This window comes from Rattus norvegicus, chromosome 12, assembly GCF_036323735.1.
Source record: "Rattus norvegicus strain BN/NHsdMcwi chromosome 12, GRCr8, whole genome shotgun sequence".
NCBI lineage: Eukaryota > Metazoa > Chordata > Mammalia > Rodentia > Muridae > Rattus > Rattus norvegicus.
Window position 1 is genome coordinate 7,299,537 of NC_086030.1, and position 14,466 is coordinate 7,314,002.

Below are 14,466 nucleotides of genomic sequence, written 5' to 3' on the forward strand. Positions count from 1 at the left end.
GCAGAAGATTCCATAGAAATCATCGACACAACTGTCAAAGATAATGTAAAAAGGGTTGGAGATTTAGCTCAGTGGTAGAGCGCTTGCCTAGCAAACACAAGGCCCTGGGTTCGGTCCCCAGCTCCGAAAAAAAGAAAAAAAAAAGATAATGTAAAAAGGAAAAAGGTACTGGTCCAAAAAATACAGGAAATTCAGGACTCAATGAGAAGATCAAACCTAAGGATAATAGGTATAGGAGAGAGGGAAGACTCCCAGTGCAAAGGATCAGTAAATATCTTCAACAAAATCATAGAAGAAAACTTCCCTAACCTAAAGAAAGAGATGCCCATAAACATACAAGAAGCCTACAGAACTCCAAATAGATTGGACCAGAAAAGAAACTCCTCCCTGTCACATAATAGTCAAAACACCAAGTGCACAACACAAAGAAAGAATATTAAAAGCAGTAAGGGAAAAAGGTCAAGTAACATATAAAGGCAGACCTATCAGAATCACACCGGACTTCTCACCAGAGACTATGAAAGCCAGAAGATCCTGGACAGATGTCATACAGACCCTAAGAGAACACAAATGCCAGCCCAGGTTACTGTATCCAGCAAAATTCTCAATAAACATAGATGGAGAAACCAAGATATTACATGACAAATACAAATTTACACAATAACTTTCTACAAATCCAGCCCTACAAAGGATAATAAATGGCAAAGCCCAACATAAGGAGACAAGCTACACCCTAGAGAAAGCAAGAAACTAATCATCTTGCAACAAAACAAAAAGAAGAGAATCACATAAGCATAATCTCACATTCAAATACGAATATAACAGGAAGCAACAATCACTATTCCTTAATATCTCTCAACATCAATGGACTCAATGCCCCAATAATAAGACATAGATTAACAAACTGGATAGGCAATGAGGACCCTGCATTCTGCTGCCTACAGGAAACACACCTCAGAGACAAAGACAGACACTACCTCAGAGTGAAAGGCTGGAAAACAACTTTCCAAGCAAATGGTCTGAAGAAGCAAACTGGAGTAGCCATTCTAATATCGAATGAAATCTATTTTCAACTAAAAGTCATCAAAAAAGAAAGGGAAGGACACTTCATATTCATCAAAGGAAAAATCCACCAAGATGAACTCTCTTTTTTAAATTTATTTATTATATATACTATAGCTGTCTTCAGATACACCAGAAGAGGGCATAAGATCTCCTTACAGATGGTTGTGAGCCACCATGTGGTTGCTGGGAATTGAACTCATGACCTCTGGAAGAGCAGTCGTGTGCTCTTAACCGCTGAGCCACAAGATGAACTCTCAATCCTAACTATCTTTGCTCCAAATGCAAGGGCACCTACATACAGGAGGAGTAGAAGGCAGGAAATAATCAAACTCGGAGCTGAAATCAACCAAGTAGAAACAAAAAGGACCATACAAAGAATCAACAGAACCAAACATTGGTTCTTTGAGAAAATCAACAAGAAACCTTACTAAAGATCAAAACACACATTGCACCTCACACAATAATAGTAGGAAATTTCAACACCACTCTAATCAATGGACAGGTCATGGAAACAGAAATTAAACAGAGACATAGACAAAGAGAAGTCATGAACCAAATGGACTTAACAGATATTTATAGAACAATCTATCCTAAAACAGAAGGATATACCTTCTTCTCACCACCTCATGGTACTTTCTCCAAAATTGACCATATAATTGGTCATAAAACAGGCCTCAAAAGATACAGAAAAATAGAAATAATCCCAGGCGTCCTATCAGACCACCACGGCCTAAAGCTGGTCTTCAACAACAATAAGGGAAGAACGCCCACATATACATGGAAATTGAACAATGCTCTACTCAATGATAACCTGGTCAAAGAAGAAATAAATAAAGAAATTAAAGACTTTTTAGAATTTAATGAAAATGAAGGTACAACATACCCAAACTTATGGGACACAATGAAAGCTGTGCTAAGAGGAAAACTCGTAGCTCTGAGTGCTTGCAGAAAGAAACAGGAGAGAGCATATGTCAGCAGCTTGACAGCACACCTAAAGGCTCTAGAACAAAAAGAAGCAAATACACCCAGGAGGAATAGAAGGCAGGAAATAATCAAACTCAGAGCTGAAATTAACCAAGTAGAAACATAAATGACCATACAAAGAATCAACAGAATCAAAAGTTGGTTCTTTGAGAAAATCAACAAGATAGATAAACGCTTAGCCAGACTAATGAGAGGACACAGAGAGTCTGTCCAAATTAACAAAATCAGAAATGAAAAGGGAGACATAACTACAGAATCAGAGGAAATTCAAAAAATCATCAGATCCTACTACAAAAGCCTATATTCAACAAAACTTGAAAATCTGCAGGAAATGGACAATTTCCTAGACAGATACCAGGTACCAAAGTTAAATCAGGAAAAGATAAACCATTTAAACAACCCCATAACTCCTAAAGAAATAGAAGCAGTCATTAAAGGTCTCCCAACCAAAAACAGCCCAGGTCCAGATGGGTTCAGTACAGAATTCTATCAGACCTTCATAGAAGACCTCATACCAATGCTGTCCAAACTATTCCACAAAATTGAAACAGATGGAGCGCTACCGAATTCCTTCTATGAAGCCACAATTACTCTTATACCTAAACCACACAAAGACCCAACAAAGAAAGAGAACTTCAGACCAATTTCCCTTATGAATATTGACGTGAAAATACTCAATAAAATTCTGGCAAACCGAATCCAAGAGCACATCAAAACAATCATCCACCATGATCAAGTAGGCTTCATCCCAGGCATGCAGGGATGGTTTAATATACAGAAAACCATCAACGTAATCCATTATATAAACAAACTGAAAGATAAAAACCACATGATCATTTCATTAGATGCTGAGAAAACATTTCACAAAATTCAACACCCCTTCATGATAAAAGTCCTGGAAAGAATAGGAATTCAAGGCCCATACCTAAACATAGTAAAAGTCATATACAGCAAACCAGTAGCTAACATTAAACTAAATGGAGAGAAACTTGAAGTAATCGCACTAAAACCAGGGACTAGACAAGGCTGCCCACTCTCTCCCTACTTATTCAATATAGTTCTTGAAGTTCTAGCCAGAGCAATCAGACAACAAAAGGAGGTCAAGGGGATACAGATTGGAAAAGAAGAAGTCAAAAATATCACTATTTGCAGATGATGTGATAGTATATTTAAGTGATCCCAAAAGTTCCACCAGAGAACTACTAAAGCTGATAAACAACTTCAGCAAAGTGGTGGGTATAAAATTAACTCAAATAAATCAGTTGCCTTCCTCTACACAAAAGAGAAACAAGCCAAGAAAGAAATTAGGGAAACTACACCCTTCATAATAGTCCCAAATAATATAAAATACCTCGGTGTGACTTTAACCAAGCAAGTGAAAGATCTCTATGATAAGAACTTCAAGCCTCTGAAGAAAGAAATTGAAGAACATCTCAGAAGATGGAAAGATCTCCAATGCTCATGGATTGGCAGGATTAATAAAGTAAAAATGGCCATTTTACCAAAAGCGATCTACAGATTCAATGCAATCTCCATCAAAATACCAATCCAATTCTTCAGAGAGTTAGACAGAACAATTTGCAAATTCATCTGGAATAACAAAAAACCCAGGATAGCTAAAACTGTCCTCAATAATAAAAGGACTTCCGGGGGAATCAGTATCCCTGAACTCAAGCAGTATTACAGAGCAATAGTGATAAAAACTGCATGGTATTGGTACAGAGACAGACAGACAGTGGAATAGAATTGAAGACTCAGAAATGAACCCACATACCTATGGTCACTTGATTTTTGACAAAGGAGCCAAAACCATCCAGTGGAAAAAAGATAGCATTTTCAGCAAATGGTGCTGGTTCAACTGGAGGTCAGCATGTAGAAGAATGCAGATCAATCCGTTCTTATCACCCTGTACAAAGCTTAAGTCCAAGTGGATCAAGTACCTCCACATCAAACCAGATATACTCAAACTAATAGAAGAAAAAGTGGGGAAGCATCTCGAACACATGGGCACTGGAGAAAATTTCCTGATCAAAACACCAATGGCTTACACTCTAAGATCAAGAATCGACAAATGCGATCTCATAAAACTTCAAAGCTTCTGTAAGGAAAAGGACACTGTGGTTAGGACAAAACAACAACCAACAGATTGGGAAAAGATCTTTACCAATCCTAGAACTGATAGAGGGCTTATATCCAAAATATACTAAGAACTCACGAAGTTAGACTGCAGGGAGACAAATAACCCCATTAAAAATGGGGTTCAACCCATTCAGAGCTTGCCCCACATATGGCCCATACATATACAGCCACCAAACTAGATAAGATGGATGAAGCAAAGAAGTGCAGGCCGACAGGAACCGGATGTAGATCTCTCCTGAGAGACACACCCAGAATACAGCAAATGCATAGGCGAATGCCATCATTAAACCACTGAACTGAGAACGGGACCCCTGTTGAAGGAATCAGAGAAAGTACTGGACGAGCTTGAAGGGTCTCGAGACCCCATATGTACAACAATGTCAACCAACCAGAGCTTCCAGGGGCTAAGCCACTACCTAAAGACTATACATGGACTGACCCTGGACTCTGACCTCATAGGTAGCAATGAATATCCTAGTAAGAGCACCAGTGGAAGGGGAAGCCCTTGGTCCTGCCAAGACTGAACCCCCAGTGAACGTGATTGTTGTGGGGAGGGCGGTAATGGGGGGAGGATAGGGAGGGGAACACCCATATAGAAGGGGAGAGGGAGGGGCTAGGGGGATGTTGGCCTGGAAACCGGGAAGGGGAATAACAGTTGAAATGTAAATAAGAAATACTCAAGTTAATAAAGACGAAAACAAAAAAAGAAAAAAAAAAGAAAAGAATGGAGAATTAAAGTTATCCAATATTACTGTGTAAGGATCAATATGTACTTATAGCTGTAGTGATGTTTCTTTTCTGAACTTGGGTGTTCTTGTGTTTGGTGCATAAATGTATAGAATTACAATATCTCCTTTGGAAACATTTTCCTTTGATGAGTATGTAGTACTTTCCTATCTCTTCTGATTAGTTTTGGTTTGAAGCCTATTTTGTCAGATACTAAAATAACTAACGGACCTGCTTCTTTGGTCCATTTGCTTGAATTACCTTTTTCCATCCTTTTACCTGAGGTGATGTTTATCCTTGATGGTAAAGTGTGTTCCTTGAATGCATCTGAAAGATGGATCCTGTTTTCTAATTCATTCTGTTAGTGCATCTTATTGTGTAATTGAGGCCATTAATACTGAGAATTATCAATGAGAAATGCTTATTTATTTCTGATCTTCTGTGGTTACAGTGTGGGTTTTACCTCTCTCTTGGTTTACTGTTCTGGAATTAGGCTTTGTCTCTCCTTGATGTGGGTAACTACTTCAGACTGAAGTTTTCCTATTAGTACCTTCTATAGAGCTAGATCTTGCTTAAATGTTCTTTTTTTTAAATCATGGAATGATTTTTTTTCATGGAATGATTCTTTTCTTCACCTATAGTGATTGGTATTTTTGGCTGGGTATATTAGTCTGGGCTGGCATCTGTATCTCCTAGAGTTTGTAGACCATCTATTCAGGTCCTTCTGACTTTGCGTCTTCATTAAAAAAATCAGGTATTGGGCTGGAGAGATGGCTCAGTGGTTAAGAGCACCTAACTACTCTTCCAGAGGTCCTGAGTTCAATTCCCAGCAACCACATGGTGGCTCACAACCATCTGTAAAGGGATCTGATGCCCTCTTCTGGTGTGTCTGAAGACAGCTACAGTGTACTTATATATAATAAATGAATAAATCTTTAAAAAAAATCAGGTATTATCTTAGTAGTTCTGCCTTTATGTTACATAGTCTTATTCCTTTGTATATTTAAATCCTCTCTTTGTTCTTTATGCTTTCTGTTTTGATTATTATATGCTGAGGAGACTTTCTTTTCTGGTTCTGTCTGGTGTTCTATATGTTTCTTGCATTTTTGATAGGCATCTTCTTCTTTAGGTTGAGGACATTTTAGTCTATGATTTTATTGAAAATATTTTCAGTGTCTTCAAACAGGGTTTCTTCTCCTTCTTGTATTCCTAGTATTCCTAGATTTGGTCTTTCCATTGTGCCCAAGATTTCCTGAATGTTTTCCTGGAAAAATGTCATCCTACATTTTTCATTTCCAGTTTTTTTGGGTTTTCGTTAGTGATTCTACTTTCTGTTTTGTTGTTGTTAAATTCTATTTTTGTGTTAAGAATTGTTTTATTATTTCATTCAACTGTTTTTTTATTCATGGTCTTTATTAAAGGATTTATTCACTTCCTCTTTAAGGTCCTTGAACATATTTATAATTGTAATTTTAATGTCCTTGTCTTATGCTTCAACTATACTGAATTTACTGGGGTCTACTGCAGTAGGGTTATTGCATTCTGGTAGAGGCATATTGTCTTGGTTATTCATATTCATGCTTTGTTATGAGGTCTAGACATCTGGAGTTGTGATGACTCAGGTATTTCTAAGTGTTAAGATCTGGTCTTATCTTTGCTGGGTGGGTGTTCCAGTCTTTGGTAACAGTTACTCTCTCAGGATCTTAGGTGGGTGTATTAGCTGTTGGGTCCCTGGTAAATAATGTTTCATCAACCACACAGTGGTGGCATCCACTTTAATCCCAGCACTCAGAATGGAGAGGCATGTGGATTTCTGTGATTTCAAGGCCAGCTGGTCTACAGAGCCAGTTCCAGAAGAAGTTATAGGATAGTCAGGGGTACATACAGAGAAATCCCATCTGGTGGAGGAAGAGGAGGAGGAGGAGGAAGAGGGGGAGGAGGAGGAGGAGGAGGAGGAATGCCAAGAGCCATCTAGGAGAAACTAAAAGCTAGCAGATGATCTTCCTGATATAGTTCTGCCATAGATTGCAAATCTATGACAGAATCGCTTCTCTAGGCAAGGCCAAGATGATTTCATTTTAGGAAGAATTCCTGCTGTTAATATACTTTTTCTGTTATTATTAAATATATAAATATAAACAATCACTAGGTATTAGCTCACCCTTTTGAGCAGATTTCTGCAGAACAATGAAGATGTACCATCTTGTAATGATGCTATATAGACAAATAGATAATTTCTTAATTATTAATAATGATCCTATAAGAATTCCTAAGACCATATTAGTAATTATTAAGATCTTTTATAATAAGATTGCTATTAAGTCCTTTTTGATGTCAAAACTGCATTGAGAACTCTTTCAGTCTTCAAGTGTCACCAGTTAATTGCTTCTGAGATAGAAAGCAGGCATCTGCATCTTAAAGCACATTCCAAGAGGTTGTAAAACAATTAACCAGAGGTCATAAAAAGGGAACTAATGATTTATTGTAGGTGCAAAGGCAGAAGATAAAATATTGCCTGGGCTTATCTATATAAAACTTCAATGATAACGTAGTTATGGTCTTTAATTCTCTATGAACTTGTAGAACTGGTGACAGATAGTGAATATTTAGCCAGATAATTACTCTTAACAGATATGCATGTAAATATTATGTTGTATTATATATATTCAATTTATTATTTAAATTTATGTTTAAGTTCTAGTGAACTTTTGTAAAAAACAAAAAAAGGATTCTTGGATAAACCACGTAATCCATTCTCCTAGAAAAAGTACAAAGGCTAGGAAAGATTGCATTGCATGGTATAGGAAGCAAAGGCATTATTGTCACATCAGAGCAGAAGGAGAGAGCAAGATTAGGAGAAGAGAGCAGAGAACTTTTAAGTAAGAACTTTATTAGAGAACCTTTTAGAGAGAACTTTTTAAAAAAGAACTTTCTTAAAGAACTTTCATAGGAAACTTTTTAGAGAGAACTTTTTAGAAAGAATTTAGAAATAAAGGCTAAAACCACTTTTCAAAGTGTCCCCCTTTCTTAACTTGCAGGCTGGGAGTTAGAGCTGTGTAGTTCCTGCAGCGATAGAACAAAGACTACCTTACTTAACCCTTCGCTGTTGTACTGTGAGGTGCTAAACTCCAGAGACTGCAGTTTTCTGGCCTCAGAGGAACTCACACGGTCAGATCAGCTACCTCTGCAAAGTGACTTAGACTTAAGACAGGAAAACATTTTTTTATTAAACAGCAACCCTAAATATCTCACAAAACCAGGTCTTGCTCCAGCTGAAGTTCTTCCCCCTTGGTGACCTTCAAGAGAGAACTCGAAAGAACAGACTGAGCAGGCCCCAGCAGGAGGAGAAGAAGGATGAAGAGGAGAAGAGGGAGGGGGGAGAGGGAGAGGGAGGGGAGAGGGAGACAGAGAGAGAGAGAGAGAGAGACAGAGAGACAGAGAGACAGAGAGACAGAGAGAGAGAGAGATTGGTTCTTAGCATTGGATGGCAGAGAGGAATAGGGGCGGATTAGGAGACAAGTCTGAGAGGAGCTTTGAGAGAGAGGTAGGGGAGACGCAGTCCACAGCAAGAGGCAGACTCCCCAGGGAGTTAAGGAGTGGGAGGGGAAGGGCTCCTGAAAGTAGGCAGCAGGAGGATAAAGAGTGTGATGTCTGGAGAGGCCGGGATGAAAGGGCTAGGAGGACCCTGGATCTGTATGAAGGAGTGAAGTCTTCTGTGGATAGAGTTGGGATGGGTGGTATGGCAAGTAAGCAGGTCTGGGCATGAAATGGGAGAGGTCAAAATGGAGGACAGGAAGGACAGTGAAAATCCTCTATCTGAGTCCCAGTCCTGCGTGGAGGGACCCTGGTAGAAAGTTTTTAGGTGTCAGTGGAGCAATGGAGATGGGCTAGAAGGAAAGGCTGAGAGGGTCCACAGGTGAGAGCTAAGATAGGTTTGCAGTTTGCTGGAATCTATCATAACAGTGCAAGGCTTCACACGACAAACCTATGGCCAGATTATACTAGATGGGGGAAACCTGAAAGTGTAGTCCCCAAAATCAGGAGCAGGTCTCCATTCTTTTACTCTTACTCAGAGTGGTGCTTTAAATCTCAGCCAAAACAGTGGAAGAAGAAAATAAAAGGTATGCAAATAGGAAAGAATGAACTCAAGGAATCCTTATTTGCAGATGATACAATTCTACAAACTCCTAAAGGGCACTGAAGACTCCCTAAGAAAAGCCTTGGGATGATCATGTTCTTTAAAATGACAGAATACAAACGTAACATGCAAAAATCAGTTTTTTTTCTTTATTGCCTATAAAAACCATACTTAGGGGGAGTAAGCTTCTGACCTCCAGGAGGAAAGATCGATTGTCCCGGGCGGAGCTGAAAAAGAAGTTGTTCAAGGTACTAAGGGGTACTAAATAGGGATCAGCAACGGAAGTGCCAGATGGTCGGGGCTGTGAGAGACGAAGGGCTGACTACAGACACCACCTCAAGAAGCGGGCATCCTGTGCCAACATCACGCTGTCCAGGAAGAAGCTCAGGAAACTCTTGCAGCAGATCCAACTTGCCCAGAAAGAAAAGGCAGCCATGGAAGTAGAAGTTCCCTCCAAGTCAACCAGGACTAATCAGCGACAGCCCAAACGACAAACGGAGATAAAAGGTCACCAGGACGTAGATATGGAGGATCTCAGCAGTAAAAGCTAAAGTTCCTACCTCTTCTACCAGAAGATTCTCAACAGTACCTAGAAAGATTTGGAGGACTTTGGGGGGGAAATTACCATATTTCATTCTCCCAAACACCTCTTCTATAATGGACCCTTGACCTCCCCTGGAGGTATATGTTGGGAAGGAAGAGGACAGAGGAAGCCTCGAGAGGGCCCTCTCTAGCAGTTAAGTCCTTTTGTAATAAAGCTTTAGTGCTTAAAAAAAAAAATGCTTAGAAGTAAATCGGGAAAATAAACCCATTCATAATTGCCTCAAAATAATGAAGCAAAAACTTGGAATAAATTTGACCAAGGAAATGAAAGGCCTCTATAGTGAAGTCTAAAATAAGGAAGAAGAAAATGTAGCACCTTTTCATCTCCTGGCTCTATTAGAACTAACCCTGTGAAAACCGCTGGTACTACCCAAGCAATCTATAGACTCAGTGTTCATCTCATTGAAATGCCAAAGGCACTCTTCACAAAAGTATTTTAAAGAGTGTTATATGGATGTGAGAGCAAAGCAGAGAGCAGATGCCCACGGCATTTCTGAGCAAACGGAATAATGCTGGAGTTATCGCCATGCCTGCTTTCAAGCAGCGCGTTCTAGTAACAAAAACTTGGTACTGACAAAAACATAAGACACACGGGTCAATGGAATACGAGAAGACTTGGCAGGCAGAAAGAAGGTGAAGACCCTTGCTGCAAACCTAATGACCCAAGTTTGATCTCTGGGACCTACATGGTGGTCCTACCCGGAATCAGGAGAGAACCAATTTCTGCAAGATGTTCTGTGGGCTCCACACATGTTATAGTACCTGCCCACACATATAAACACAAAATAAATCTAATAAAGCAATCTTGCTGGGGATTTAGCTCAATGGTAGAGCGCTTACCTAGGAAGCGCAAGGCCCTGGGTTCGGTCCCCAGCTCCGGAAAAAAAGAACCAAAAAAAAAAAAAAAAGATCTAGAACATACAAAGAACTCAAAAAATTAGCACCAGGCAGTGGTACCACACGCCTTTAATACCAGCACTCAGGAGGCTGAGACAGGTGAGTCTCCTGAGTTTGAGGTTAGCCTATTCTACACAAAGAAACAGAAAAGAACGAACAAGCAAAACAAATCCTCCAAATAACAAGAAATTTAACAACTTAATAAAGAAATATGGGCTTTTAGTAGTATATATTTTAATCCTAGTGCTTGAGATGCAGCTCTCCATACACTGCAGGTCACCAGGGCTAGCTAGTGAGACCCTGTCTGAAAGGAAGCACAGGAAGTAATGGCATGATAGTCAGCTGTGGCTGGCTGTGCCAGTCATATACAAGTCTGACTTGTCAATAATCAATCATGGATGGAAGGGGACCCTCGTAGGGTCCTACCTATCCCTGCTGAACTTCGTGCTATTCACGAAGCTGAGAGAACTGGCTTCAGTTATATACTCATGGCAAGCCCACCAGGCACCAATGGATAGTGTTACACCCATGATCACTCAGACTGCCCTGGATAAATGGTGTAGTCACAAAACATAACATAATGAACATGGGAAAGGTATCTCTGTAGGGGTGGGGGATAAAGGTGACAAGGAGTGGAGTGAAAGTAATCAGAATGTATTGTGTACATATGTGAGATTGTCAAATGGCAAATTTAATTACTTTTAAGTGAGCTAATGAAATGGGCAGATAATTCTCAAAAAGAGAATACAATGTTTAATTTTAAAAATGAGGAGTAGTTCATTAAGCAAGAACAATTCCTGCTCTTCCAGAGGACCAAGTTTGATTCCCAGAACCCACATTGTGACTCACAACTGTCTAGTTCCAGGGGATCTAACGCCCTCTTCTGGCCTCTGCGAGCACTGCGTTCACATAGGACACAGGTACACATCAGGCGCTCATACACATAAAATTAAAATAAATAACCGAATGGTGGTGGCACACACCCTCAATCCTAGCACTCAGGAGGCAGTCAGACAGGTCTCCAAATTTGAGGCCAGCCTGGTCTACAAAGTGAGTTCCAGGCCAGTAAAGGCTAGACATAGATATATCCAGATGTATACTGTGTGTATGAAAGAGAAACAGAGATGAAGGCAGAAAAACAGAGAAAAAGGAGGAACTATGAACAAATGCTATGTGGATGTGGAGAGAATGGATACTTACATATGCTGATGAGATGTGAACAAGTCCAGATGCTGTGGAAATCAGCATGGATGTTCCTCAAAAAAAACATCTATTTATATACCAAAACGACTCTTAAGTCAGGATGTCACAGACAGACGCACTTGACAGATATCAGTGTTTACTGTAACACAATTTACAATAGCTAAGTTATGAAACCAACCCAGGCGTTCAACAGAGGAATGAGAAAGAATATATATATGGAATGGAATTTTATTCAGATTTAAAGAAAAACAAAACTATGGTTTTATAGGAAGAAAAAAGATTTTAAAAGGGTGCAACGTAAAATAATTGTATGAAGTGAATTAAGCAAAGTACAGATGGCATCATGTTTTCTTTTTTTTTTTTTTTCTTTTTTTTTTTTTTTTTTTTTTTTCGGAGCTGGGGACCGAACTCAGGGCTTTGCGCTTGCTAGGCAAGTGCTCTACCGCTGAGCTAAATCCCCAACCCCGGTCATGTTTTCTATTATTTGTGGGTTCTAGATTTTATACACACAGATACATAAAATCATGTATGGATATGTATTAGTCAGGGGTCTTTGCAGACACAGAATTGATAGACTGAATATATATTAAAAGGACTGTGGGGCTGGAGAAATGTCTCAATAGTTAAGAGTGTTTTCTATTCTTTCTGAGAACTCAAGTTTCTCTTTTTTTAAGACTTAGTTATTTATTTATTATACATGAGTACACTGTCATTCTCTTCAGACACACCAGAAGAGGGCATCAGATCCCATTACAGATGGTTGTGAGCCACCATGTGGTTACTGGGAATTGAACCCAGGATCTCTACAAGAGCAGTCGGTGCTCTTAACCGCTGAGCCATCTCTCCAGCCGGAGGACTCAAGGTTTTTTTTTTGGGTTTTTTTCCCCAGCTCACAACCACTTATAACTTTAGCTCCAGGGGATCTGATGTTGTCTCTGGCATCTATGGACACTAGGCATGCTCTCGCCTACAGTTACACAAACATACACACATGAATAAAAGGTAGAAATATAAATAGTTAAACAAGGAGGTTTATTAGGTTAGCTTACACGGGGCAGTCTGGCTAGCTCAGTAATAACTATATCACACTGAAAAGACTCACTATGCCAGGCTGTGTGCTTCAGCCATCTCAGGCTGGTGCTGAAGGCCAGGACAGCGTCTGTCTTCAGTCCATGTTGGAAGCCCAAAACTGGGTCTTAACGTCAGTCAAGTATTTTAAGATGCAAAACAGGATAAACGAAGTTACGGATTTACCAACAAGAGTGAAGGCAAGCGGGGAAAGAAGAGGCAAATACTTCCTCCGACTGGGTCCTTTCTCTAGTCTGCGACCAGAATATGTCACCCACACTTACTGTGGGTGTTACCACTTAAAACTATCTGATCAAGAAAAATCCTCACAAAAATTCTATTGGCTCACCTTTTAGTTGATTCCAGATCCAGTCACAGTGACCACAGTCTACACAACATGAGAATAGAAGAAAAGCTGCTTAGGTTGCAAAGGGGACTAACTGGAAGGGTACTGGGTATGCAAGATGAGGGGTAATGTGTGAGCATTTGACGGAGCTTTGAGCATATGCCAGCATGAAAATGTCCGTATGAAACCTAGAACAATAAATATACACCAGAAAACAAACAATAGATCTCTTTTTTTTTATTCATTTATTATATATAAATACACTGTAGCTGTCTTCAGACACACCAGAAGAGGGCATCTGATCTCTTTACAGATGTTGTGAGCCACCATGTGGTTGCTGGGAATTGAACTCAGGACCTCTGGGAGAGCAGTTGGGTGCTCTTAACCACTGAGCCATCTCTCCAGCCCTTTTTTTTTTTTTTAGACGTACTCTTTTTTTTTTCCTTCTTTTTTTTTTTTTTTTCTTTTTTTTTCGGAGCTGGGGACCGAACCCAGGGCCTTGCGCTTGCTAGGCAAGTGCTCTACCACTGAGGTAAATCCCCAACCCCAATAGATCTCTTTTGAGTTTGAGGCCAGCCAAGGCTACATAGAAAGTTCTAGACCAGGCAGGGCTACACAGTAAGACCCTGTGAAGTGGAAACTTAAGAGTTCTTTGGAAAATCAGTTGAATGATGTTTTGCTGGGGCAAACACGTGAAGGAACATTTATCTGAAGTGGACATAGGTGAAAGACTAAGGCAGACTCGTGAAGGAACGTTTCACTGAAGCAGACACAGGAGAAAGGGTGTTCTGTGAAAGCAAGCTCTCATGAAAGGTCACAGAATGATGGATTCTTTGCTAATGACATGTATTATATCAGTCCTCCTTACATTGCAAAGTTGAGCTCCCTTTGTCAGGACTCCATAGAGAGAACTGCCAAAAATACTTCTGGTGATGTGCTGCAGTTTCTTGCCACTTCCACAGACTAGGGCTGATTAGCAGAGTGATGTCAGCTGAGACAGACACACATGGTGAGGCAAGACGTGTGGAGGACATGCGCTGTTTGGAGAGTATAAATAGGACTCTCTGGATAGTGACCGTGGTTGAGCTGGGCTTGCTTACAGAGCTCGCCGTGCAATGCTTGTGGGTCTCTTCGCTGATCTTTGTTTCCCTGAGAGAGGCACAGCTGAGAACTTCTCCTGGCATCCCTCTGGTCCCTCCTGCTGACTTGTGCCAGGGCTGTCTCTGCTAGGTCATGTCACTGCTGTTGCTAACGTGACTACTGAACTGGACTGCTAATGTATCTGTGAACTGTTTGC

General features: G+C 40.1%; 1 long non-coding RNA gene across 3 annotated transcripts in view; it reads right to left on the reverse strand.

Annotated features, from left to right (window-relative positions):
- LOC103690865 (uncharacterized) overlaps nucleotides 1–14,466 on the reverse strand; it is a 30,615-nt gene that overhangs the window by 12,821 nt on the left and 3,328 nt on the right. The gene's annotated exons all lie outside the window — the stretch shown is intronic.